Source organism: Vulpes vulpes, chromosome 16 (genome assembly GCF_048418805.1).
Source record: "Vulpes vulpes isolate BD-2025 chromosome 16, VulVul3, whole genome shotgun sequence".
Classification (NCBI taxonomy): Eukaryota; Metazoa; Chordata; class Mammalia; order Carnivora; family Canidae; genus Vulpes; species Vulpes vulpes.
The window spans coordinates 56,543,858-56,569,442 of record NC_132795.1 but is presented as its reverse complement, the minus strand read 5'-3'; the positions used below and the strand labels follow the sequence as shown (position 1 = coordinate 56,569,442).

Here is a 25,585-nt window from a genome sequence, read left to right as displayed (position 1 = left end):
CCAGGACCCTGGGATCATGACTTGAGCTGAAGGCCAACGCTCAACCAACTGAGCCCACCAACCAGGTGCCCCTATTGAAAGGTTTTGATAAATCAGGATTAGTCCCAGGGAGGATACCCAGATAAATGTATCCCACCCAGAAATCTGCAAACCCCCTCAAATATATCTGAGTGCCTACCAGTTGATGTCTCCACCCAGAGAACCCACAAGCACCATCACACCTGAACTCCCCCAAACCTGCACTCCTTCTGGGTCTCCATCTCTGCGAAAGACACCTGGTCACCCAAGACCATCACTGTAAACTCCTCTCTGGTGGATTAGCAAAACCCTCTGTCAATCCCATGGCCAGTGCCCGGCTCCAGCTAGACTACACAACAGCCCCCTTCCTGGCCTTCCTTCTGCAGAGTCTTCTACCTCCTTCTAATCCATACCCCTTGCTGTCTTCAGGATGACTCAGCAGCTCCATTTCTTGTGCGTGCTATATCCTATTTTATTGATAATTACTCGCCAGTTTGAAATGGTTCAATGACTCCACATCTTCTCCAGAATAAAATCTAATCATCTTTGAATGTCGAGGAGGTCCTGTGTGACCCTGCCCTTCCTCATAACCAAGTCCTGTTCACAGCCTCCTCTGCACCTCTCTCAAATCTCAACTCTAACACCCTCCGCTGTAAGGCCCTCCTGGATGGTTACAAAAGGACTTCCCGTGAGTAATCAAACAGCTGAACTGCCATTATCTGCAGTTTCATCTGAGCACAGGAGGCAGTCTCATTCATGGATTTCAAATGTCTAGCACAATGCCTGACCCCAGTTCATGCTCAGTTCAAGTTTCCTGAACGAAATGAATGTATGAGCAACAAGGAAAAGAGAAAGAAGGAGTAGTGAGAAAGGTTTCTAGGAAGCTGGAAAGTCGCCTTGAACTGTGCAGAGGGCTAGAGGGTTAGGTTAGTTGACGGGAACAAGGAGACCCAAGCTGGCAGCACGCACAAGAGTCACGGCCACTTACCTAAATTGTTAAAAAACCCAGCTCATTGAAGGACTAGTTCTTCTATCTGTCCCCAAAACAAGAAGGCAAAGAAAGCACAGTAAGGCTTTCAATCCACAAAGAGAAATAGGAGTGAAGATTATTTACTGGTCCTCAAGAACCTTTGCATAAGGTTGAATAAAATCATCTGTTTTCTGGAACCTTCTGACACCTCCTGACTAACCAAGGTGGAGGCACCCACCGTCTACCACCAGACACACCAGAAAGGACCTGGGCCGATGTGGCATGGCTTTTACCCTTGTCAGGACTCATGAAAAGGCCTCAGGCCACCCTTCCTGCCTCTCAGAGAGCACTTAGCCTGCATCTGCTAATAAGCAAGTACTGCAGACACTCATCTTTGGTACCAACTCTCAACAGACAGATGGAACTTGGAAAAAAAACCACTGCGATGTGGAGCACCAATTCTGCAAATCCCAAGATAAGCCTGTAATGTGCTGTAAGATAATGGAATGGGTGTGACTTTAGAGTCACATGGACCTGGGTTTGAATCTCACACTCAATTCCTATAATCTTGAAGCTGTTCAATACCACAATTTCTTAGCTTTGGAGTGAAGAAAAAATCTGTATCAGAGGAGCTGTATCTCAAATTAACAGGAAAGACTCAGACACTGAATAAGAACTTCTGGATCTCGTCCTCCTGACCTAATTAATCCTAATCCTTCTCTAGAAGGACACCTGGGCCTATGAAAAGTTTCTAGGAGTTTGGTGACTCCTTCTCCAGATTACATGAATCCAAGGAGAACAACATGGCACAGTGTGACCTCTCCCAGCTGGGAATTTAGCATGAAGGAAGAGGGCTGCATGGCCAAAGAGGTTGGAAACCTGCCTTTCCGTGGCCCTTCTGCAGTCATGATGCCCACAAAATGCTCTGCAGTCAAGGAAACCCGTTTCACTTTGTCCAATCAGGTTAAGCACCCTGGGATATCCTGCAGGAGAACTGCTCCTCAATGCTGGCCTGGGAAGTGCTGGTCTGGTGGGATGTGCATGAGGCCTTGGGCAGAAGAGCTAAATTTGAGTCTGGCTTGGCACAGACCAGCTGCTTGGCTATCAGGCTTGACCAAGATAGCGGACCACAGGAGCCGGCCTACATAAACACCAGGACCATTAGAACAGTCAGCTCCAGGGAGGCGTCCGGCACCCTGTCACCCAGGGCTCACCTTACAATAGTCGCCCACCCTATGGTGCTGGGTCTCCCAGGGATGGGGAGGAGGGGAGAGGTAGGGGGAACAGGAGGGGGAGGGTCCTCCCAGAGCCCATGAGGCAGAAGCTGCTGAAGACTGGGAGGTTGCCCCCCTCCACCCGGCTTCTCCCCACCTCAGGAATGCTGTCTGCTTACAGAAGAAGCTAGGACTTGTTGCCATTAGCAGTATTCCAACCCAAGCCTGTGTTGATGCTTAGCAGATAAGAAAAGAGACCAGAGACAGGCCAGTGAGGAATTTAGCACCAGAGCCCTAGAACCCACCCCCTTTGCCCTTCCCTCCTCAGAGGCCACATGGAGGGGCTTCCCAGGATTCCTCAAGAGCCCAGGAACACAGAAATGGTCACATTAGCCTGACTACAGAAGGCAGGGCCTGGGGTCACTTTGAATTTGCCCTGTACCCAACACAATCAGACCATCACAAATGACACTAGAGGGACTAGAGGGACACCTGGTGCCTCAGTCAGTTGACCAGCCAACTTCTGGTTTCAGCTCAGGCTCAGGTTGTGATCTCGGAGTCCTGGGATAGAGCACAGCTCAGCAGGGAGTCTGCTTGAGGATTCTCTCTCCCACTCCTTCTGCCCCTCCTCCTCCTTGCGCGTGTTTGTGCACATACACTCTTTCTCTCCCTCTCTTAAAAAAAAAAAAAAAAAAAAAGACACCAGAATTTCATGCATAGCTTCCCTCCCTCCTTCGAGGTAAGGACAGAAGTGGGGGGAAGGGAGGAGCTGAGGCTGGAGGGGATAAGCAGAGCAGCTCACCCAGGATCTTATCACCCACGTTGAAGAATGTGGATTTTAGTTGAGGGACAAGGGGAGGCCACCTGGGGTGGGGGGAGGGTGATATCACTGGATTTGTATTTTAAGTAGATCACCCTCTCTGACCTCACTTGGAGGGGACAGGAGAAGTGAACAGCTGCAAAGCGGCCTGGACGACCCAGGAGTGGACTTGCAATATAAGAGAGGGGAGTCTCAGGACGGGGCTAGGGGGGACACTGGTTAAATGCCACAAGATGAGGACAAATGAAGGCACAGGTGTCACCCTGTGATACTACTGCAAACAGTCCAGCTCAGGCCTCAGGGAGAAGCAGGAGTCAATGCCCACCACAGGCATTTCCTCCAAAGTAAGAAGTGACCTGGCATCCCAGGGCCTCTCCAGCCTAAGTGTCTTGGGCATAGATCTCAGGCATCACATGTCATCCAGACCAAAGTGCCTAAATGGGTCTCCCCCACTAAGATCCCATCCCTGTCTTCTGGGCTATAAGATACTTTCTTAACTAATGAATCAATCCACCAGTGGGGGCAGAAAGCAGAGCGAGAAGATGCCCCGTTGTCATTCCATTCAAGAATTCTGACACTGAGCATGCCCATCCTGCCTAAAGGACAAGAACCTCGTGACCTTTAGGACCCAACCAATTCCTGTACCCAACACCTTCCAACTGTCCTTCCAGCCCCGCCCCAGACACTCTCCATTCTAGATACGGCTCCCTAGCGGAGAGCCTGTGCTCCGTGGCCAGCTCTCCCATCACCTGGGTAGACTTCCCTAACACCCCAGTGTATTATTCATCTAGCTCCCTCCCCTCTCCAGACCTGATGCCAGCATAACCTCCTTATACAGAAGCACTGCTTCTCTGCCTGTTTTCCCATCAGCCCTCAGACTCCTTGAAGGCAGGGACTGTCCCCCCACACCCCGACCCCACACGCAAGTGCTGACTGAGCCCAGGGATCACAGAGAGGGTCCTCAGTTAGTGCTTGTGGAAGTGAACCAAACTGTCCAAGATGCTTGGGTTCATGGTTCACGGTGTGTCTTCTTGGCTGCCCAAGAGAACAACCATTCCAAAGGAAACCCTCCTAAACCCTGCTAGTGTTGAGGGGGTGGGGCACATTAGCAACAGGTTATGCAGCTTTCACTCAATGGGAAGAGGCCAGGTGGAGAGGCGGAGAGGCCTCTGGCTGAATCTGCAGTAAGTCACCTGCACTGGACCCTCGACTTTGCTTTTAATTGGTTCAATATTTGCGTAGTGAGATCACACACGGGCCTCACCTCCTCCGTGAGGCTTTCACTCAGCCCCCCTTTGGTTCTGCTGATAGGATGGTTTTTCTCTCCTCAAGCATGTGAGCAGTTTGCTGGAACCCAATGCAGAAAAATAACCATACTGAAAAGATCTAATTATACGGCTGCTGTCTCAATGGGAAAGTGCAGCATGCTGGGTTTCCTTTTTTTTTTTTTTCTTAAGATTTTATTTATTTATTCATGAGAGATACAGAGAGAAAGGCAGAGACACAGGCAGAGAGAGAGAAGCAGGCTTTATGCAGGGAGCCCGATGCGGGACTCGATCCTGAGTCTCCAGGATCTCGCCCTGGGCCGGAGGCAGGCGCCAAACCGCTGAGCCACCCAGGTGTCCTCATGCTGGGTTTCCCGAGTCCACATCATGACAAGCAGGGAAATGCAACCTGAGATGAGAAACTAAAGACAATTTCTGAAGACCACTCTGCCCAGGACCCACCAGGCCTACAGCAGCTTATTATTCTGAGTGATGTTTAAATAATACAAAACACACACACACACACACACACACACACACACAAAAAACAAAACACACACACACAGAAAAGCCCCGAGTAGCGTAGCCACTACCACCAACAACCACCCCAACCCTATTCCTGCTGGGAACCCTATCCCAGGCACTGCTGGGTCCCTGAGGCCCAGCACATGTAAGTGCTGAATAATACTAATGAACCGGAGTAATGGGGAAGGTTCCAGCTTCCCAAAAGGTTCAAAGTCCAGGGGTTAAACACCATAGACTCTCTGCCACCCATTCTCAAAGTGCCTAATGATAAGACCAATAACCCTGCACCTTATTGTCCAAACTGAAGTGACTTCTGGTGTGGTTCGCCTCCCCCTTGAGCAGGCAAAGCAGCAGAGGCTCAGAACAGGTGGCCTCCAGGATCACATCACCTTTCTCCTCCTCCTCCTCCTCCTCCTCCACATCCAACCTTCCAGCTAAATGTGATGTTCATTTGTTTCTAAGAGACATATGACCGGCCGGGGTCAACACAAACTTCCTGAATTGATTAAGTAGTCATTTAAGTCAACTCTGATAATGAGCTTCATCACTGAAAGGGAGACAGCCCTTCCAAACAGTGATAACTTATTCATGACCTTCCCAGAAGGCGTCTTAGAAGGATCTCAACTCAGGAGGCAGCCAGACTGGCCCTAGAATTCCAGACCCATCACTTCCAGACCCATCACTTAAACAGAACAACTTTGCCCAGTTGCCTTGGCCCCCTGGGCCTTAATTTCTTTGCTTATAAAAGGGAAGTGCTATCAGCTTCCCCGCCCCGCCCCCCCACCCTGCTCCCCGGCCCCAGGACAGCTGTGAGTACATGAGAGCATGTGGGGGTGCAGCCCCCACCAGGTCTAGCTGACAGTCCCAGTTCTGCAGCATAGTCAGAGCACTGCTCAACTCACAGAACTATTGTGAGGCTCACAATGGGCTAACGGAGGAGCGGTGCTTGGTGGCGCCCCGGGGCCTGCAGGCCCCTCTCTCCACAATCTTTGCCTCTTCTCTCAAGAAGTCTGTGTCACCACTGAGTCCATAATGACTCAGTCACAAGCTCTGCCCTCACATAGCCCACTTTGGGGGGTTTTGAAGTCACATCCTGCTTAGCCTAACTCAACATGATTTATTCCACCCCAGGAATGTAGCTCATTTCCCAGAATTTTGTAAAGAACTTTCAAGAGTTTGATCTTGCAAGGGACTCCATTTACAGGCTCAGCTGGAGTGGAGGAGGAGATTTCGTTCAGCTCAGACCTGTAGGCGGGAACCACACAAAGTCAGGGCTGAAAGAGGCCCCCAGATCTCATCCTGGAGTGCCAACATTTTTTTTAAATCTCAACCCACAGCTTAAGAAAAAAAGAGAGAGAGAGAGAATTTAATTTAAAGGCTTTTAATCCCAAATACACACAAACAGGTCAAACAAAAGCTCCATAACATGATATATACATGCTATTCTTGGTATTTTCCATTTGAGTCTATTTTATTTCGTGTCTAAAAACACTGGTTGCCGCCTGTGAAAGTAATTTCACCACCCACCAACAAGGTTTCCTTTCAGTTGACAGTCTGAAAAATGCCAATCTGACACAACTGTCACTGGGTAGAGGCGGCTCGGACTGGTCCAGTGACCAAACCACAAGTGACCCAAGGCCACAAGTTAGGTCAAGGAGAAGCTGGAGCCCAAAGCCAAAGCGAGGCTCGGTGAGGGTCAAACCTGCAGCAGGTAGGATGGCAGTCACCTGACATGTGTCAGATACATTCATCACCCACTGCTCCATCCCCTGATCCTGACAAGCTCAGTAAAGCTCTGGCATGCATCCTGTGGCTCTGCCCTATTCTTGCTCCTCATCCTCCCCCTTAAAAAGAAAAAAAAAAAAAAAACAACATTCAGAGGTTCAGGCAGGTGAAGCAAACTGCAAGGATGTGGGCATTTAGGAAACATCCTTTGAGGACCTGGAGCCCAGGGGGGCAAACGTGCAAGGACAGAGCTCCCTTGGTATGCAGAATCCCAAAAAATCCAATCCACTACAATCAGAACATCACCCCTCCAGCCCTAGCTAGTTGCCCAGAAGTGAAAGGATAGTAACAGGTTTTTTTTAATATATATTTTTTAAGATTTTATTTATTTATTCATGAGAAACACAGAGAGAGAGGCAGAGACACAGGCAGAGGGAGAAGCAGGCTCCATGCAGGGAGCCTGATGTGGGACTCGATCCCGGGTCTCCAGGATCATGCCCTGGGCCGAAGGCAGGCACCAAACCACTGAGCCACCAGGGATCCCCCGATATTAACAGTTTAATGCAAAAAAGATCGCTATCCTATAGAGATGAGCTCAGAGAGGTGCTCTCTGCATACTTATATCCCTGGGGTAGCATAACCTAACCCTGTAATGAACAGACCCTCATGTCTGTTAATAGCCTGTTGATGGCATTTGTTCACACACACACACACACACACACACACACACACACACGTGTGCACATACACGCTCTATAAACAGGAAACCCAAAGTTCTCTCTAGATCATTGGTTCTGAGCACTTTCAGCCAGTAAGGACCCCTTTGGGAACTGGATGAAGGCAGTTAACCCCATGCATGCCACCTTACAGAGCTCACCGAGACCCCCCACGTACAGTCCATCAGTTACAATTTCAAAGGCAAAAGGACCCTCAAGTGGCCTCCTTCTCCACCAAGGCAACATGAAAGACCTGAGAGGATCCTCTTTCTTCATTACCCTCCAGAGGCATAATCAGGATCTCACAGAAGAGGTCAGAGGGGGCAAAAGACAAACTGCAGGGCAGCCTGGGTGGCTCAGCGGTTTAGCACCTGCCTTCAGCCCAGGGTGTGATCCTGGAGACCCAGAATCAAGTCCCACGTCGGGCTCCCTGCATGGAACCTGCTTCTCCCTCTGCCTGTATCTCTGCCTCTGCCTCTCTCTCTATGTCTCTCATGAATAAATAAATAAATAATCTTAAAAAAAAAAAAAAAGACAAACTGCAGTCAGGACAAGCCAATAGTGAAAGTTGGCACGAAAAGTGGAGGAGTCAGGATGGTGGGGCAGGAGGCCGTTTCCCCTGAGCTGCTCTGGATCACCTTGGACTGCAGGAACAAGAAATCCAAACCTATACAGCCAACAGTCTCTTCTCCCTACATCTCCATCACTTTGGGACTATTCATGAGTTTGCCAGCAGATGCCAGCCCGGGGCACATGGCGGCCTGGAGGACAGAGCCAAACCCTCCCAAGAAACTAGGGTAGACAAGCAGCATCCCAGAGCCTTTGGCCTCCGGGCGGAGCAGGGGGATAAATCACTTGAATACTAGTCACACCGTGAAGATACAAACACACATATTGGGGCACCCGGGTGGCTCAGTGGCTAAACAACTGCGTTTGGCTCAGGGCGTGATCCTGGTGTCCTGGGATCAAGTCCCACATCAGGTTTCCTGCAGGGAGCCTGCTTCTCCCTCTGCCTATGTCTCCGTCTCTTTCTCTCATGAATAAATAAAATCTTAAGAAAAAAAAAAAACCCACATATGTCCCACTTTATGGAAAACTTCAATTACTAGAGAAGGCTAATAATCAATCCCTAGAGAAGGCTGGCCAACCCAGCTGTCCTTGAGCAGGGAGCCTGGCTGCGGGATGACCTCAGCATGTCCTTCACCAGAAACCTGGCTGCTGCTTATTTTACCACCCACCAAGAACTGCTCCTCTGCCCAGGCCGTGGTCTGGTTCCAAAGGGGTCAAGGCTGAGCTGTGCGCTGGAAGGAAAGCACAGCAGCCCCCACCCCACATAGCTGCCAGACTGGGAACGAACCCACCCCACAGGGTGCACACATGCAAACTGGTACACACACCGATGCAGGCACACCTGTGTGCGTAGGCACCCCAGGGATGCGGCACCAGGGCAGAACGTGACGCTTCTGGAATCAGGCCACCCTGACTCCAGCGTCACAGTCTCCACTCACAGGTTGAGGGAATGTCTGGGGATGTTATTTCAGTGCCCCGAACCTCCCTTCTCTTCATCTGTAAAATGGGCGCTCAGAGGGCCCACGTCCCAGGACTGCGCTGGCAAATAATAACTGCCACTAGCACTTGGTTCTGAGATCTCGCCAATCGGCAAGGCGACCCTGGGTGGTAGGTTGTAGCCATATCCTGTTTTGCACAAGAGGAAACTGATGCCCAGAATATTGAAATGCCTCACTCTAGGGCACACAGGTAGTAGCGCCTGGTGTCTGCGCCCTAGGGGTCTGCCTCCTGGGCCTCCTGGCCGGCTCACCGCTTCACTCACCCTCTGGCAGGTGCTGAGCAGCAAACACCTGAAGTCTCTAAAGAGCACAGAGGGATCAGCAGGAAGGGGAAGGAGCCCGAGTGACCCACCACCTGCCCCGCCACACACCGCAGAAGGGGCAGCCCAGTTTCCCTGGCAAACTTCTTTTTGACCTGACTTCCCCCCACCCCTCCCAGCTGTCCCCTTCAGATCCCACTAGCGAGCTTGGAATTTAGAGCACCCACTGGAGTTGTCAGAGACTTCCAACCACAACCAATTCGGAATGTCCCAGGTCCAGGAGCACAAAAGGCTGCCTGGTAAAGCCCCCGGAAGAGCTCTGAATCCTGCCCCTGATCTTTGCTCAGGTCCACACAGAGTATCACATTCTTCAGATTCTTGTTTGAAAGCCAGAAGGGGGGAGGGGGAGAGGCCTCCACTATGTCAACCTAAGGATAATTAGAGCCTCTGACTTGTTTTAAAGGGGAAGAGGGCCATCCTTTCCCAGCTTCTCTTGAATACACTGGCCTGCCAAGGTGTGTGATACTGCAATAGTCTGCACACAGGGGCTTCGCATCCTGGAAGCGTCCTCACTTAGAAGAGGCCAAGGTTCTGGTGCACTCGGCTATTAGGTGGTGGGGAGGGATGCTGCTAGATCCTCAGTCTCACCCTCAGAGGCCAATGTCCACTCCTTCTCTGACACAAGGCTTGAAGTGCTAACCAGAAAGTCAGCAGAACTAACTCCAGGTGGTTTGGAGGAAGGAACTGAGACAGTTGGAGGTGAGAAGTCACAACACTGATGGGGTCCTATAAATGCCACAGTGCCCAGTGGCCAGTAATTAATCCCATAATGAGGCAGTTTTCATAAGCACTTGGCGCAACACAGCCACCTCCTCCTCACCCTGGCAAAGGCAGGAAACAGTCAGTGGGCAGCAGGCCCAGCTCTGGGCAGAAGGCAGACTGAGAGCAGGGCACTGTGGGCTAGCAAGCGGCTTGGAGGTGGTGGCACTGGGAAACTGAGGGAGAAAAGCTAGTTTCCCCCACAGGAACCAGGCTGACCAGACCTCACACAATTGGCTGTGCATCCCCACCTGCTGCCGTGTCTCAGAAGGATAGGGAGGCTATATACCTGGGCCCACAAGCCAGCGAGGCGGCACTGGGCCTCGTGACTCTAAGGCTATGTACAAAAGCACAAACTACGAACCCCCAACTTCACAAACATAGATAGCCTGCCCCTCGCCCCTATTGAAGGGGTTCATTGGGATGAGAAGGCAGGAGAGGCAATGAAAGCAGACATGGAACGTGTAGGAACAAGGGAGGATTGAGCTCTCTCACTCGCTACCTGGGGCTCGGCACTTAGGTTCTTTGAGTCTCGGTTTTCCTAGCTATAAAATGGGAGCACTGAGGTGCCTGGGTAGTTCAGTCCATTAAGTATATGCCTTCGGCTCAGGTCTGATCCCAGAGTCCTGGGATCAAGCCCCACATCACCCCACATTGGGCTTCCTGCTCAGTGGGGAGCCTGCCTCTCCATCGCCCTGTGCCTGCCACTCCCCCTGCTTGTGTTCTCTCCATGTCAAAAAAAAAAAAAAAAAAAAAAAAAAAAAACAGGAACAATATTACCACCCTCATGGGATTGGGAGACTTTCATTGCAACAACCTGAATGTGACTTCAAACTTTATCATGATAGGAAAAACTGGTCACAGTAGGTTTTTGAACCTATTGGATAAGTGGATAAAAGCAGGTATAAGACACTGGCACTGTGCTGGACAAACAGTGTATAAATAGGAGTACCCGGCTGGCTCCATCCATAGACCACAGGACACGATCTCAGGGTTCTGAGTTCAAGGCCCACGTTGCACATAGAGCTTACTTTGAAAATTTTTTTAATTTATGTATAAGATCAAACATATAAACAATAGAGCCAAACTTTACTGAGCATCAAAGTCCTCTATGGGGACTCTCATTTTCCTCATTCCACACACAAGGAAAAGAGGAGCAGGAAGGGTACATGGCTTGCCAAGGTCAAAGAGCTGGCAGGTGAGAAGATCAGGATCAGGACAAAGGGTCCTGCCTATTACACATTATGAGACGTACACACATCACAATGGTTAAGACTCAGGGCTCAAAGAAATAAAGCTTTCTACCCAAGGTCATGCAGAGCTAAGTGCTGGGGCAGATGCTAACCCAGCACACTCAGTAGAATGAATATATTGACCCGTTTCTCAAGCATACACTAAGTGCCGACTGTAGGCGAGGCCCCGTATAAGGGTCCCAGGAGCAACACCTCTAATGGGAAGAGCAAGACCTGAAAGCAGACCAGCTCAGAGAAGTGCCAAGGAGTCCCCGGTCCAGGGAGGTGTTCACACGGCAAAGAAAGCAGTATCTCGCAGCATCTAGGATTTTACACTTAATTCTACAAACTGTTACCCGTCACTTGTGTAAAAACAGTGTTTATGGCTCATCAGAGGGGAGAAGCCATCTCCCAAGAAGGACTGGTCAACAAGTAGGGGGTGAGGGGTACAATCACCCCGGAAGGAAGACAGAGCAACCTGGAAAGAACACGAGCCCAGCTACCCTGGACCTTGATCACAGTGGAATTGGCAGCGGAGAGGAGGAAGCAGGGTAGAAGGGAAAGGTGCCCTGGTGAACGAGGGGCGGGGAGCAGACAGGTGAGGGTATGGGGACCCACGGTGGGCAGGCATCCTGGAAGGCTCTCAGTCCCTTCCTACGTTAGCGACTCCAAGGACACCCACATGGGTTCTACTAGCCACACTTTACAGAGGAGGAAACCGTGGCTTGGAGCAGTGACATAAACACCTGGGGAAATCCAGAAAAGTCCCTTGCACCTGGAAGAATGGAATAATCCAGGACTGCCCTGGATTACTGGAGAGACCACTACTGACACACTGACACACACACACCCTCTCTCTTCTCCCGATGCAGACAGACCTGTGTCCCACACCTCCCTAAATGCACCTGTTGAGGCTTTAACCCCAGGACCTCCGAATGGGACTGTCATAGGTGATGGGCCCTAACAGAGGTGATGAAGGTAAAATGAGAGCATTTGGGTGGGCTCCCCAATCTTTTTTTTTTTTTTTTAATAATTTTTTTTTATTTTTATTTATTTATGATAGTCACAGAGAGAGAGAGAGAGAGAGAGGCAGAGACACAGGCAGAGGGAGAAGCAGGCTCCATGCACCGGGAGCCCGACGTGGGATTCGATCCCGGGTCTCTAGGATCGCGCCCTGGGCCAAAGGCAGGCACCAAACTGCTGCGCCACCCAGGGATCCCTGGGCTCCCCAATCTGACCGGTGTCCTAGTAAGTGGAGGACAGGAGCCACAGCCACCAGGGATGCCCATGCATGGAAGGCAGCTGGCTGCAAACCAAGGAGAGAGGCCTCGGAGGAAACCGAGGGTGCTTGCACCTCGCTGGTGGACCCCCAGCATCCCAGACTCCAGGGCTGGGGAGAGAGAGTCCTCTTGACCACGCTGGCCTGGGGGACTCCGTGCACACCCTCACCTGAGCTGCTTGCCTTGCTGCTGCCTGGTTCGCACCCCTCTAGAATGTAAACCACAGACTCTGGTTGCTTCATCCAGACATGCACCTGGCACCTAGGCAGTCTCCAGCAAACCCCCAGGAATTATACATATTTTAATGAACAAATAAACTGAGTGAAAATAACCCACCTGCTGCTTCCAGAGTCACCCACTCCCTTACCCAAAGCCTGCCGACTCCTGCTTTATCTAACTCACTAGTCCATGTACCCACCTCCCCCTCTTCTGATATAGGAGCTGGCACGTAACTGCAGATGGTATAATTTCCAAGACAACCTCTAGCGTATATCCATCACCCAGCAGTAGTGTAAAGTAGGGGATGGGAGAGAATCTATCAAGTGCTGCAATCTCCTAGCTCATGTTTTCTTCTTATTACCAATTTCCAGTCAATATGTAAAAAATAAAATAAGATGAGGTTAAGGCATTGGTTTTGCTTGGTTTGGGGTTTTTTTGAGTGTGCGTTCAATGGGTGGCATTGAGGACCTGACAACTGGGACAGAAAGTGTCCTCGTCCAACATGAGCTCCAGGCAGCCGGGTACTGATCCAGGCTGCAGGGGGGCTCAGGGTGATGGACAAAGCCTGAGACACCAACAGGACAGGAAGTGCCCCAGTGACCTCACCCTCCTATCCCCACCCCATGGGGTGGGTGACAAGCCTGTGGCTCCTTTCTGAATAAAGGATCTCTCTCCTGACCTCCAGGCTCCCTGGAGCCAGGGCTGAGGGACAGGAACAGGGACAGTGCAGGGCTGGAAGAGGCAAGGAACACCAAACCAGAGCAAAGGCATTACATTCCAGGTTCTAGACCCTTGACCATGTGCATCTTCTCCCAGCATGCCCAGCTCCCAAAGAACTCCCTTACCATTACAAACACCTATCTGCTCCAAAGCCGCCACTAGGATTCTGAAACTTTTTCTTCAAAACAAAACTAAACTGTTGCAACTTGTTGCTACAATCCTGCACCTTCTCTGGGCAGCAGGAGCCACAGCAGAGCCCCAGTGGCCTACTGGATGTTTCTGAGACCACCCCTGCCTCTCTCTGTGACTCAGTCCGCAGGGGATGGGGTGGGTGAGAAATATCTCCCAGTAGGGCCAGGGGGCTATGTCCCCAGCCCCCCTGTGGACAAGACCCCTTGGAGCCTCTGCCCCTCACTTCCTCCGAGTGTTTTCCAGCCCAGGCCTGTGAACTGCATCAGCCATTCAGATCTTCCTCCACTGAGCCCAGAAAGATCTCCCAGGTCCTCATTCCTAAGCTGTGCCACCACTAAAAACAAAGTGGTCTTCCATCTATCCAAACTGGGCACCCGAGCTGCCATTTCCTCCCGGGCTCACTTCTATCACAACCCACAACACTAGAGGGAAGTGCTCCCCCACCCCCCCCCCACCCCCCAACCCCCGGAGTCCAGAAGTGAGCCCTTTGAGGGCAGGGCCTGTGACATCTCACGCATCTGCATTCTCACCTACCTCCTAGCCACCAGCAGTTTCTGCCCTAGTACACCCAGGGGAGCAGCTGCTGAATGAATTTCCAAAGGGTCAGGGCGGCCTGGGTGGCTCAGTGGTTTAGCACCGCCTTCAGCCCAGGGTCCTGGGATCGAGTCCCACATTAGGCTCCCTGCATGGAGCCTGCTTCTCCCTCTGCCTGTGTCTCTGCCTCTCTCTGTGTCTCTCATGAATAAATAAATAAAATAAAATCTTTAAAAAAGGGGGTCACTAAAAGCCATGGAACTTTCTGACAATGTAAATAATGGTTCTTCGCCTTTGTGGCAAAGCCATTAAAATAATACCTGTGGAGACTGCTGGAAGACAGGAAACTTTACGTTACAACACTGAACACATGACATTACCTGTCCCGCTGTCACTTGTACACTGTGCATGCCTGTGTACAGACAGGGACCCCAGGGAGAAGCAAGCGGTGGATGCGGTGAGGGGCAAATCTGCTTCCAGTCAGCTTTGTTATTATACTGTTTGTGCCATAAACACCCACCCTCATTTTACTTCAAAAAGGAAACTAATTCCAGCAACAGTTTCATCTTTCTCAACACTCCATGAAAAACTTCATCCCCCTAGTCCTTCAGCTGGGGACAAGCTGACCACACAACCAGAGGACACAGGCAGACTGCCCAGCAGCCACCCAGAGGCTAAGGATCCGGGGGTGGAAGGCTGCACTCTCACATTTCGCAGAAAATGGCACACGGAAGTAGATCTTAATGGGCCCTGTGGGCTACGGAGGGGGCTGGGAGCGGGGCTGGGGCCCGGTGCTCCTCAAAGGAGAGGAAATCCTTTACCACCTGAGCAAGAATGCTCCCTGGACATTCCATGCCACGTCCCTACCTGCAATCAGCTCGGAGGCCGCTTCCTCCCGGAAGCCTTCCCAGAAGCCCCTGGGCCCTCTTCCCTGGGAGGCCATCCACTTCTGGAAACAAGGGCCCCACCTCCTTCTCCTTCATCTCCATAGTCCCATTACCCAGCCCAGTGCCTGGCATAGAGAAAGCTCTGAGGAGTGATACCTGAATGATGCAGGTCAGATAAACAAATGAAGAAGGAAAGAAAGAATGTGCGTTTGCAAATGGGTTGGGGTCAAGAAGAGCCCACTAGTCAAGATGGCAGCAGGCCCTCTGGCTGGCTGGCTCTCCAGGGAAGACCAGCGAGGGCCCAGCTAACAGCAGCAGGCACGGCGGCCAGGATTCACGCTGCTCAGCCATGGTTTGTCACCTGCCCTCCCTTCGCACCAACCACATACATTTGAAGAATGGCCAGATGAGGTTAAAGGTGACGTCAGTAGCCAAGACAAAGCTACAGAACCAGCAACCCCACTCTGAATAGCCATTCACACTGTGGGATTGAGGCCCTGTTCTGCAGCAGCCCAAAGCTCTGCTCCTCTCATTGATTCTTGGCCACTTGTGCCAGTGGACGCCTTGGGACCAGCCCAACCTCTCACTGTCAAGTGAGGAAACACAAGTTCAGGAGTGAAGGACATCTATAAAGTCACACAGCAGTCTGCAATCAGTGCTGGAATCTGAATACCTGCTCAGTCTCCTCATCTGTAAAATGGAGCTAATTTCAGGACAACTGGGTGGCCCAGGGGTTGAGCATCTGCCTTCAGCTCAGGACGTGATCCCAGGTCCTGAGACTGAGTCCCACGTCAGGCTCCCTGCAGGGAGCCTGCTTCTCCCTCTGCCTGCGTCTCTGCCTCTCTCTGTGTGTCTCTCATGAATAAATAAATAAATCTTTTTTAAAAATGGGTAATTTCTTACCTCATCGGAAATGAGGTAAAAATTAAATGATTCATGTAAAAGCACCAGCACTGTGCCTAGCACACAGCAAGTGCTCAGAAGAATGTAACTATTAGTACTCCTACTATCAGCACAGCTGGGACTTCAACCCAGACATCCTGATTCTCAGGCCAAAGTCCTTCCAAAGGAGCCTCTTCCTTCTTTCCCAGCCCACATTTCCCATCTTCCCACCCCCAGCCCCGCCCCCTGGCAATCCTAGCCTCCAGGGGGCTGGCTCAAGATGCTCAGAAATCCCCAGTCACTCAGGGTGCCCAGGCCTGCCTCTTGTGACAAGTCTCTCCCCAGTGTCCCAACCTCCTATCAGAGGGGAAGACTCTTGAGGATAGAGCTGGGCTCTGCCCTCCACCCACACCGAAGCCTCACCAAACCCAGCACAGTGAAAGCCATGCAGCTGCAGGCCCAAGGAGTGGTTTCACGACTGAGATTTGCCCAAGAAATTTGGCATCAACACCCTCATACCCAATAGCTGGTCTTAAAAATTAAAAATAGATGAAAACTGGGGGCACCCGGCTTGCTCAGTCAGTTAGGCGTCTGACTCTCAGATCTCAGCTCACATCTGGATCCCAGGGTTGTGAGTTCAAGACTCACGTTGGGCTCCATGCTAGGCATGGAGCCTACTTTAAAAAACAAGAGACAAAACAAAAAAACAGACAAAAACTTTAAAATGCCACCACTTCTCTTACTCCAGAGATTTCCAGACAAGTGCCTGGGCATGTGCATCTGTCAAGTAGAGAGATGAGTAAATGGCATGCTAAAGCGCTAGCGGCCTGGGCCTCCTGTCCCCAGGCTTACAGGCAAAGGCTGCAGTGAGTCCAAACACTTGATACAACTAGGAGCCACCTCTGCACCAGGCACCGAGTGAGAACCGGGATCTAGACTGGAGGAAAGACCCCTGCCTCTGACCTCCAGGTCCCCTGACCTCCTCAGTAGGGTGGCTTCTAACATCTTCTCCCCCATCCCAGACCAGTTGGATTAAGTCACCCAAACCAGTTCCAATGCGGGTCTTTATGTTTATCAGACAGGAAGCTCCTTCTCCAGCCCAGTGACTTCATGCAAAACACAGGAAATTCGGTGGCTTTTGAACACAGGCAGCTCTAAATAAAGGAGCCTCTACGGCTCTGTAACAGTTTGTAAAAAAAAAAAAAAAAAAGGCTTCATTAACACAGCTCAGATCAGTGTGACAAGGTGAACTGTACCATGTGTATGAAGGATGCAAAGGAAGTGACCGTTGACAAGCTCAGCATCTGACGCACATCTTCTGGCAGGTTCCAACGCCATCCTCACCCCCACACTTTGTTATCAAGGGATAGACTTGTTGGACTAATTTAAAATCTTTAAAACCTGACCACGTATTTCCTCCGGCCCGGGGGACAGGTGATGTTGGTGAGAACATGAAAGAGGGGGGAGGAAAGAACTGGACCACTTTAGGTATCTTCACATGTAAATTACAAGCCTGAAAAAGCAGGCATCTCCTTGTTGCTGGTGGGGAAACTGAGGCAGTGGTCCTTTAACTGCTGGAGAAAAGGCGAGGCGCTGCTCCCAAAGCCCTTCTTTTGTTCCCTCCACCATGAGTTTCGTATTGAAAATACAAGAAATCGATCACCTCAGTCATTCAAGGACTTAAAACGACCAGCAATGAGGAGCGGCTAAGGGACAGTGGAAAGGCGGTGCGGCCCTCCGATCGGCCCACCCTGCTGCCTGGCACCTCCCCATGTGAAATATTGATTTTTCGAGCTGTGGGAACTTTCAGCTGAAGGCGCCCTGTCCAACTGGAAGCAGTTCAGAGAAACCGAGAGCACTTCCCACCCAGCGTCCTAACCGTGGCGCCCCTCCCCTCCAAAAAAGAAAAAGACCAAGGGTGTGGAAGAGCAGACTCTTGAGAGATTAAAGGAGCTAAGTATGTGTTGCTTGGCTAAACGGTGCATAAAGGCCAAGGAAGGGAAGATAACACTTTAAAAACACTCTTAAAACGAGGCCACGTGATTTCGAGAGAAAGGCGCTGAGTGAAACCAGGAGCCCCACGGCTTTCTACCAACTCACAGAACGAGCTTTGGGCAAACGGCTCCTTCTCTGATGGGCGGGGGAGGGGGGTGAAATTATCCCTAAGATCCCCTCCGGCTCACACATCCTACGATTCCAAGGAAATTCCGCACGGAGGGTTTTCACTTTCGTTCGTTTTCTCTTTTAAGCAGGACACCAGGTGGAATGAACAGGTCAAATGAAAGGGACAAGTCTCCAAGGGGCAAAGTCCCCGAACCGAGAGAATGCCCGTGGAGGCGGAGGGGAGAGAAGCCCCCCCACCCAGGAGGCCCCCTTCTCCTCGGGGTGGGGCGGCCTGTAAGGCCCCTGAGACCAAGGACCCGAGAGGCACCCAGAGAGGCACCCGGGAAGCCGCCGGGAGGGCGGGTCCAGCTGCTACACCTCCCACTTCCCTCCAGGCCTGCCCAACCTGCCCGGGCAGGAAGCCACACCCTTCGGTGGCAACTTCCGGGAGGCCCGGGAGGCTCCCCCCAGCCACAGAGGGAGGGATCCCGGTGGAGCAGCTGGAGACGAAGGGCCGCTGTCAGGCCCCAGACACTCCCAGGAAGGCCTCACCCTCAGCCAAAGGCCATCCGAGAGCCCCTCTGGGCCCACCTGCGCGGGGCCGGGTGCTGTGTCCCAGTCTGGGTGCTGAATCACCTCAGGCTTGGGAAACTAGAGGGCAGGATGGGGCCTGAGAGGTGCCAACAGAAGCCCGCCTCAGTTACTTTTTAAAGAGACACACATCAGGGGCAAGAGGGCAGCTCCTCTCCTGCTCCCCAAATATCTGGTGCCTTCACAGCACAAGGTGGGGACAGGGGGTAGGATACCAGCCAGCATCCAGCCTTCAAACCATCTGCCCACGTGGTGGCAGGCCCATTTTAGACTCAGGCTCATTTTGCGCACTCATGTGTGACTCATGCCATTCCTCCAGGAGGCCCAGAGGCTGCCTGGCAGAGGACACCGGCCTGTCCGAGACCCCGATGGGGGGTCTTCTGGTCTTTTGCTGGCTTTGCCACAGAAAATCGCCAACTGGGTGGTGAGCAGTGCTGACAGCTTCTCCAGGACCCACAGCATCCAAGGCTACAACAGTCTTTCTTGAGAAGGCGATCAAGCCCTCCAATTCAAAACACCCTTTTGATCCCATTTTCTCAAGAACTTGGGCCTCTCCACAGTTATTAATACGTTAAAGCCACAGGCCAGAGGCCGGAGGGACAACTGGGGATGGAGGGGGAAGGGTCGCTCTAGTCATTACAGTGACCCCGAGTTTAAAAAAGTGAATCCAAAAAAAAAAAAAAAAAAAATGTGAATCCAAGCAAATAAAGGTCTGGGTTAGCCCTATGGTCAGAATGGGCTTCCCAGGAAAGAACAGCATATGATTTGGAGTCAGGGGAATTGTGGGAAGCCTGGCAAAAGGGTATCCCAAAATACTTTCCAGACACACACTGCGGACTTCCTTTTCTCTTACAGCAAAGAAAAAGCAATCATCTATCATTTCCCAGAATATGAGGGAGTGGATCAGAATAGGCGTTTGTTTAAGGGGGTTACTCTGGCAATATGATGTCACGGGGAAGAAAAACAGGACCCAAAACGTTCCAGCCATGAGAGCAAGTCAGTCCATTTCCGAGACCCCTCCTCCTTCCTTGCACACAACAGGCACTCATTATGAAATTGGGAATCAAGAGCAATGCATTTTGAAGTTGAAACCCACAAGACTGGCCAAAGACCCCTTAGTTTCCACAGGTAATAAAACTAAAAAGGCATGTGATGCTCACTCCCACTCCTGCTTCCTGGGCCCTCCTCCCCTTCTGGAAGCAGCCACAATCCCCAGCATCTCAGTATCTTTCCATGCAGAGCCCAGGCGACATACTAGGTTTTACATACTACTTCGCCCCTAGTTCTTTCCACTTGTAACGTATCTTGCAGAGTGCACCCTATAACTACTCACAGATCGGCCTCATTTTCCCAGGGGCTACACTGCAGGATCCCCACTGTAGAGCTGTGCCATGATTTATCTGACCCTTCTGATGGACAGTTTGCTTGTTTCCTGTCTTTTTTTATGACAATGCTGTAAAGAATATCCTCAGACACTTCCTCTTGCATATCTGAGCTTATCTGTGGATTGAATTCCTAGAAATTAGAGGGACTATGCTTTGGCAGACATTGCCAAACTACCTTTAAAAAGAGAGTTCTCACAATTTATGCTCCCATCGGTAGGGCATGAGAGCGTGCCCTCAACACTGGGGCATCTCAGAGAAATGAAAACTGATTTTGCCTGTTTCCCAGGCACTCTTGTGTTTACCTGGTGGGCACATAAAGTGGCATGATGTCTTTGTAGGATGGCAGGGCCCTTTCTACCAAAATCAAATTGTTCCCCAACCAGAGCCAGAGACCAGGTCTCCAGACCCCAGGGTTCTATGCTCTTTCCAAGTCACCCCTTGGCTCTACCCTGGACTTCCTGGACCATGGGAAACCATATTTTAGAACTAAAACCGGAGAGAGTTTGTACACCTTCTATCTGGGCCAGACCCTGAAATGGGGCTACTGAGCACAAGCTTGTCACAGAGTGCATCCAAAAGCAGCAGCGGATGGGCCCCCCGACCCACCTGGGCTTCACAGCCCGCAAGCACTGCGTGCACGCTTGCACACACATAACCACTCCTTTTGAGAAAGCAGAAAGAGCCCTGAGCAGAAGCAAGGAACACCACCTACCCCTCCCTCCCCTGTGTCCCTGCCTGAGGACCCAGGTTGTTGAGACCTGTTATTCACATATTTTCTTAAAACTGACAGAGCCACTATCTATCAGGCCCTTTACACACCTGATTTCTTTTAGTTCTCACACCTAATCCCTCAGGGTAGGTACTCATTCCCATATTACAGATGAGGGCATTGAGGCTCATCAGGGAGGTTATGTGACTTGCCTAAGATCATAGAGCTTATTAAGTGGCAGGGTCAGGATTTGAAGCCTGGCTCGATGCAAAGCTCCTGAGCCCACTCTTCCTAACTCTAAGAATGGCATTCTGTGAGTCCCAGGAGCACAGTCACTTCCCAGGTGGCAACCAGGGCTCCATTCTGTTGTCACCAGAGGACTGGAGCCCAGGAGTTCAGTGCAGCAGGGGTTAAGGCCGAGAGGCAGTGACTCTCTGGAGCTGCATGGGGGGGAAAGTGCACTTCCTGCCCCTGCGGGCAGAGATGCTGTTTTATGCTCAGCAAATTAGGACGTTTGTTTAATTAAGACGACACACAGATTTTGTTATTCTAAATATTTTTGGAACATGATGCTAGGGAGGAAGCTGTCAAGGCACGGGGGTTTTTTTTCCCCCCTTTGCTTTGGGTTTCTTTCTCCCCCTTCCAAAGGGTAAGGCCAGGCTCAGAGGAAAACAACAGCCAACCCCTCCCCTCCTTTTGAAATAAAGATGTCAAGCTGGTAAGGGCTGTCTTAAGTACTTTATTGAAGGATTAGCTAGAAGAGGAAGTGAAGAAAGCACAGTTAGCCTGGTTTCTAGCAATACCCTCCCAGGCTACACAACAATGCTGCATTTTCTAAGTGTGCTTTTCTCCTTCTAAAAAGCTAACAGATCCTTGTTTCGTTTTTTTCTGGAGCAGAAACAGGCAAAAGGCAGCCTGTGATTAACATGCGTCCTTCATCCTGCAAGAGGGAAGTTGTCCGATCTCCAACCCCTTAGGTTAAAAAGTTAAAAAAAAAAAAAAAATTGAAAACCAGAGAGCTGGGACCCTGATCCCCTCTTTCCTCTCCCTTCATGTGCCCTTCAGGGAAGCAGCCCCACAGAATGCACCTTTGGAGCTGAGCGGCCCTTCCCTGCACAGAGCTTGCCAATCCAGGCACCTGGATCTGCCCACAGGCACTGCCGAGGCTTGCTGAGTGTTAAAAGTAGAGCTCTTTGGTATCACCCCGCAGCCAAGTGGGGGGCACACTGACTCTCAAATTACACTAAGCCAATCTCTTGATTGCTCAGTTATGCACTAAATGAGGCCTTCCTTTCCAACACTGAAGGCCTGCCTCAGTTTGCCAGATCGGCAGCCAGATCAGCAGCCAGCTCAGGCAGCGAGCTCCTTCGGAGGCAGCTTCCCTCTTGCCCCCCACCCCCACCCCCACTCCGGACAGAAGTGGTGGCCCCTCTCGGAATTCCTCGAGTCCTTTGTCTCCGGCACGCTTGGGATACTCATCACAGGCTGCCTTTGTATTTTGATCATTCAGACACTATTTCCCCTGAAGGACTGTAAACTCCTGGAGGGCAGAAGCTTCTGGGATCTCTGCACAGTGGGCTGGCTCCCTTCTCCCAGTCCCCATGACTCACAGTACCTTTCTGAGGACCATGTCATCTTCACCTCACATTAGAGTCATCTACAGATTTGTCTCAGCGTTCCCTAAGTGCTCGAAGGCAGGGGCCAGGTCTTACTCAACCTCACACCCCTCCACCACCTGGCCGAGTCCCTGGCACAGAGCAGCCAGTTAAATATTTGCTCAATTACACATCTGTGTACCCTCCCCCTGCACCCAGCAGCCTTGAATATAAATTGACTAATATTATTAATCCAGCGATTGTCTAAACAGGCCTTAAAGCAGCCTCCCTCCTACTAAAAGGGGAATAAACCATCAGGTGGTTATCAGGCAGGTCTCAGTGGAGTCAGAAATGGCCACAGTGTTGCAGGAAGCAGCTAAGGCTCTCTTCCCCTTCAACAGTTACTCAACAGTTACTTTGAGGTCCTCTTAAACCCAGAAAAGGATGCAGTGAACCAGGAGTTGTTGGGCCTCCCCACTGCCCAGCGGGGAGAGCCGCGGGGCTCCACGACCTACCAGGACCTGGGACTTCCCGGGAACCTTTCTCCCCACACCGGCTGGGTGGGGCCACAGACTGGGGCACGGACCTCACCCAGCCCCCACCTCCAGGCAGCCGCCAACCTGGTCCTGGAGGGCTCGGAGTGGTTATAAACGACTGGGCTCCCTGCGGGGACTGGGGGGGTGGTGCAGTCCTGCCCCGGGTGTGGTCCCAGGGCAGGATGGAGGGAGCCCCCCCCGCACCCAGCACGGAGAAGTGGGGAAGGCAGGTAACAACCCCGGATCTGGCCCAAACCCGGACGGTGCAAGAGCGCAGGCGGGGTCCTGGAGCGGCAGGGCCCAGCTCCCAGCCCCCGCCCGCGTGGGGCGGCCCCCAGGTGCGGCCGAGTCAGGTGCGCTGCGGCGGCCCGCGCGGAGGGCTGCGGGCATCCCGGGGCCCTCCTGCCGGGGGCGGGGGGGTGCCCGGGGAGTCCTCCGCGCCCCGCCGGGCCCCGGGCCCCGGGCCCCACGCAGCGCCGCACGGCTCCCGGCCCCCGCCCCCGCCCCGCCGGTCGCGGCGGGCGAATGAGGAAGTCGGCGGCGGAGGGCGGAAACCGAGCCGAGAGCAATGTCTGCGGCAGGACGGCCCGATTCTGACTCAGGCGGCCCTGACAGCTGCCAAACGGTCCCCGCCTGCCCGTTACCTCCGTCCCGAAGGCGCCGGCTGACTTCCCGGGGAGCCGCTGCCCGCCCCCCGCCCCCCGCCCCACGCCCCCTCGGCCCGGCCCGGCCACAGCGGCGCGCCCAAGGGACTAAGAAGTTTGCCCAACTTGGGCACCCGGCGGGGCGGGGGCGGGGCGTGCCCGGGCCGCAGGGGAGGTCGAGGCTGCGGCGCCCCGCCGGGGGGGGGGGGGGGCTCCCGGGAGCGCCGGCCCAAGCCTTCCCCGGCTCCCGAGGCCTCGGCTCCCGCGGCGCCCTCCGCGGGCGTGGAGCAGGGGGTCCCGCGGCCCCTCCCGGAAGGATGCGGTGCGCCCGCCCGGCCGCGCCGGGGCCGAGAGCCACACGGCCCGCTCGCCCCGGCCGCCGCGCGTCCCGTCGCCCCCACCCGCCCCCGCCCGGGGCGGGACCGGCCGGCGGGGCTCGCTCACCTGGACCTGGATCCGCGCCGGGGAACGGGCGCCGCTTCTCCCGAAAGGGCTTCCTCGAGCGCGCGGGCGACGGCGGGGTGGGGCGAGCGCGCGAGGCCGGAGCTGCAGCAGGTCAGTCTCGCTCAGCCTTCCGTGCCCTGGCCGGGAACCGCGGTGATCTGCGCGCCTCACCGCACCCAGCTCGGCTCCTCGCCGCCTCCCCGCCCCGCCCCGCCCTTGCAGCCGCCCGCCTATTCCAGCCCCGCGCCGGCTCCGGGGCGGAGCCTGGGGGCCCGACACCGCCCCCCGAGCCGCCTCGCCCACTCCAGTCCGTCCCCGGCCTTGATGGACAGACCTCTTGGCCTGTAAGAAGGAAGGTGGGCGGGGCCTCCGGGGCCGGCGGGGTGGGGCATTCACCCTCCCATCCGCCCCCACCTCCGCCCGCTCCACCTTCCTCCGCGCTTCCTAGGCGGGAGCCCCGCCCCCGTGGGGCGGGCCCGACGGACAGCCAGGTTCCAGGGGGAGGATTGACACGCAGAGCGTCCAATCAGGAGGAGGAGGAGGCGGCTCGCGGAGGGCTCGGGCTGGGGATTTGGTGCGTTGCCGGGCCGGGCGAGGTCGGGCGGGAGCCGGCGGGGAAGGTCCGCGGCGCTGACGCCCCGCCCCTCGAGCTGTTTTCCCGGTCCCCTGTCATCCTACCAGAAGCACAGATATTAAGTACCATATATGGGAAAAGTGCTATTTTACATAATTATGATGGCCTGTGGGGGCGGGCGTGGACTCAGCCCGGGATCCGCTGCGGGCGCCCTGAGTTCGATTCCTGACCCTCCCTTTGGGTGGGCACGCCGGGGTCGCCCAGCCTCTGGACCTTCCTCAGACCGCTCCCGGGGCGCATTTCCAAGTCTCTCCACCTGCACACGATGAACTCGCACACTTCCCTTAAGACATTTGTTACCAATGTTTTCTTCTCTGTTCTTTTCTTTCTTTTATTTTTTTTTTCAGGTAGGCAAGGAGCCACTCCTTTTGGTTACTGCCCACTACACGAGGATAAAAACTTTTTTATTAAAACTTGTTTTTAATTTTTTTAGGGACGCCTGGCCGGTTCAGACCGTAGAGCATGAGACTCTTGATCTAGGGATTGTGAGTTCAAAGCCCACATTGGACTTAGAGCTTACTAAGATATTGTTTTTTTTATTTTTTTTTTTTAAGATTTTATTTATTTATTCATGAGAGACACTGAGAGACAGAGACAGGTAGAGGGAGAAAGAAGCAGGCTCCCTGTGAGGAGCCTGATGTGGGACTCCACCCCAAGACCCCCTGGATCAGGACCTAAGCTGAAGGCAGATGCTCAACCACTGAACCAGCCAGGTGCCCCTAAAAAAATTTGTTTTTTTAACTTAAGAAGATGTTTATACTTATCTTTACTCCACCTAGAATTTAAGTTGGTTATGGAATGAGGGAGAAATACAATTTTCCCAATGGCCGGTTGTCCATTCCTTATTCATCACCTTTCTAAATTTTTTTTAATTTTTTATTTATTTATGATAGTCACACACACAGAGAGAGAGAGAGGCAGAGACATAGGCAGAGGGAGAAGCAGGCTCCATGCACCGGGAACCGGGAACCCGGTGTGGGATTCGATCCCGGGTCTCCAGGATCCTGCCCTGGGCCAAAGGCAGGCGCCAAACCGCTGCACCACCCAGGGTTCCCTATTCATCACCTTTCTAATTTATATATGCTCAGTCATGCTTCT

At 52.8% G+C, this 25,585-nt stretch overlaps 1 protein-coding gene across 1 annotated transcript in view; it reads right to left on the bottom strand.

Annotated features, from left to right (window-relative positions):
* MYH9 (myosin heavy chain 9) overlaps nt 1-24,095 on the bottom strand; it is a 90,563-nt gene extending 66,468 nt beyond the window's left edge. The window contains exon 1 of the mRNA XM_072742099.1: nt 23,854-24,095. The gene's annotated coding sequence lies outside the window, so the exon portion shown is untranslated. The remainder of the gene's footprint in view (nt 1-23,853) is intronic.
* Between the last annotated feature and the right edge of the window lie 1,490 nt (nt 24,096-25,585).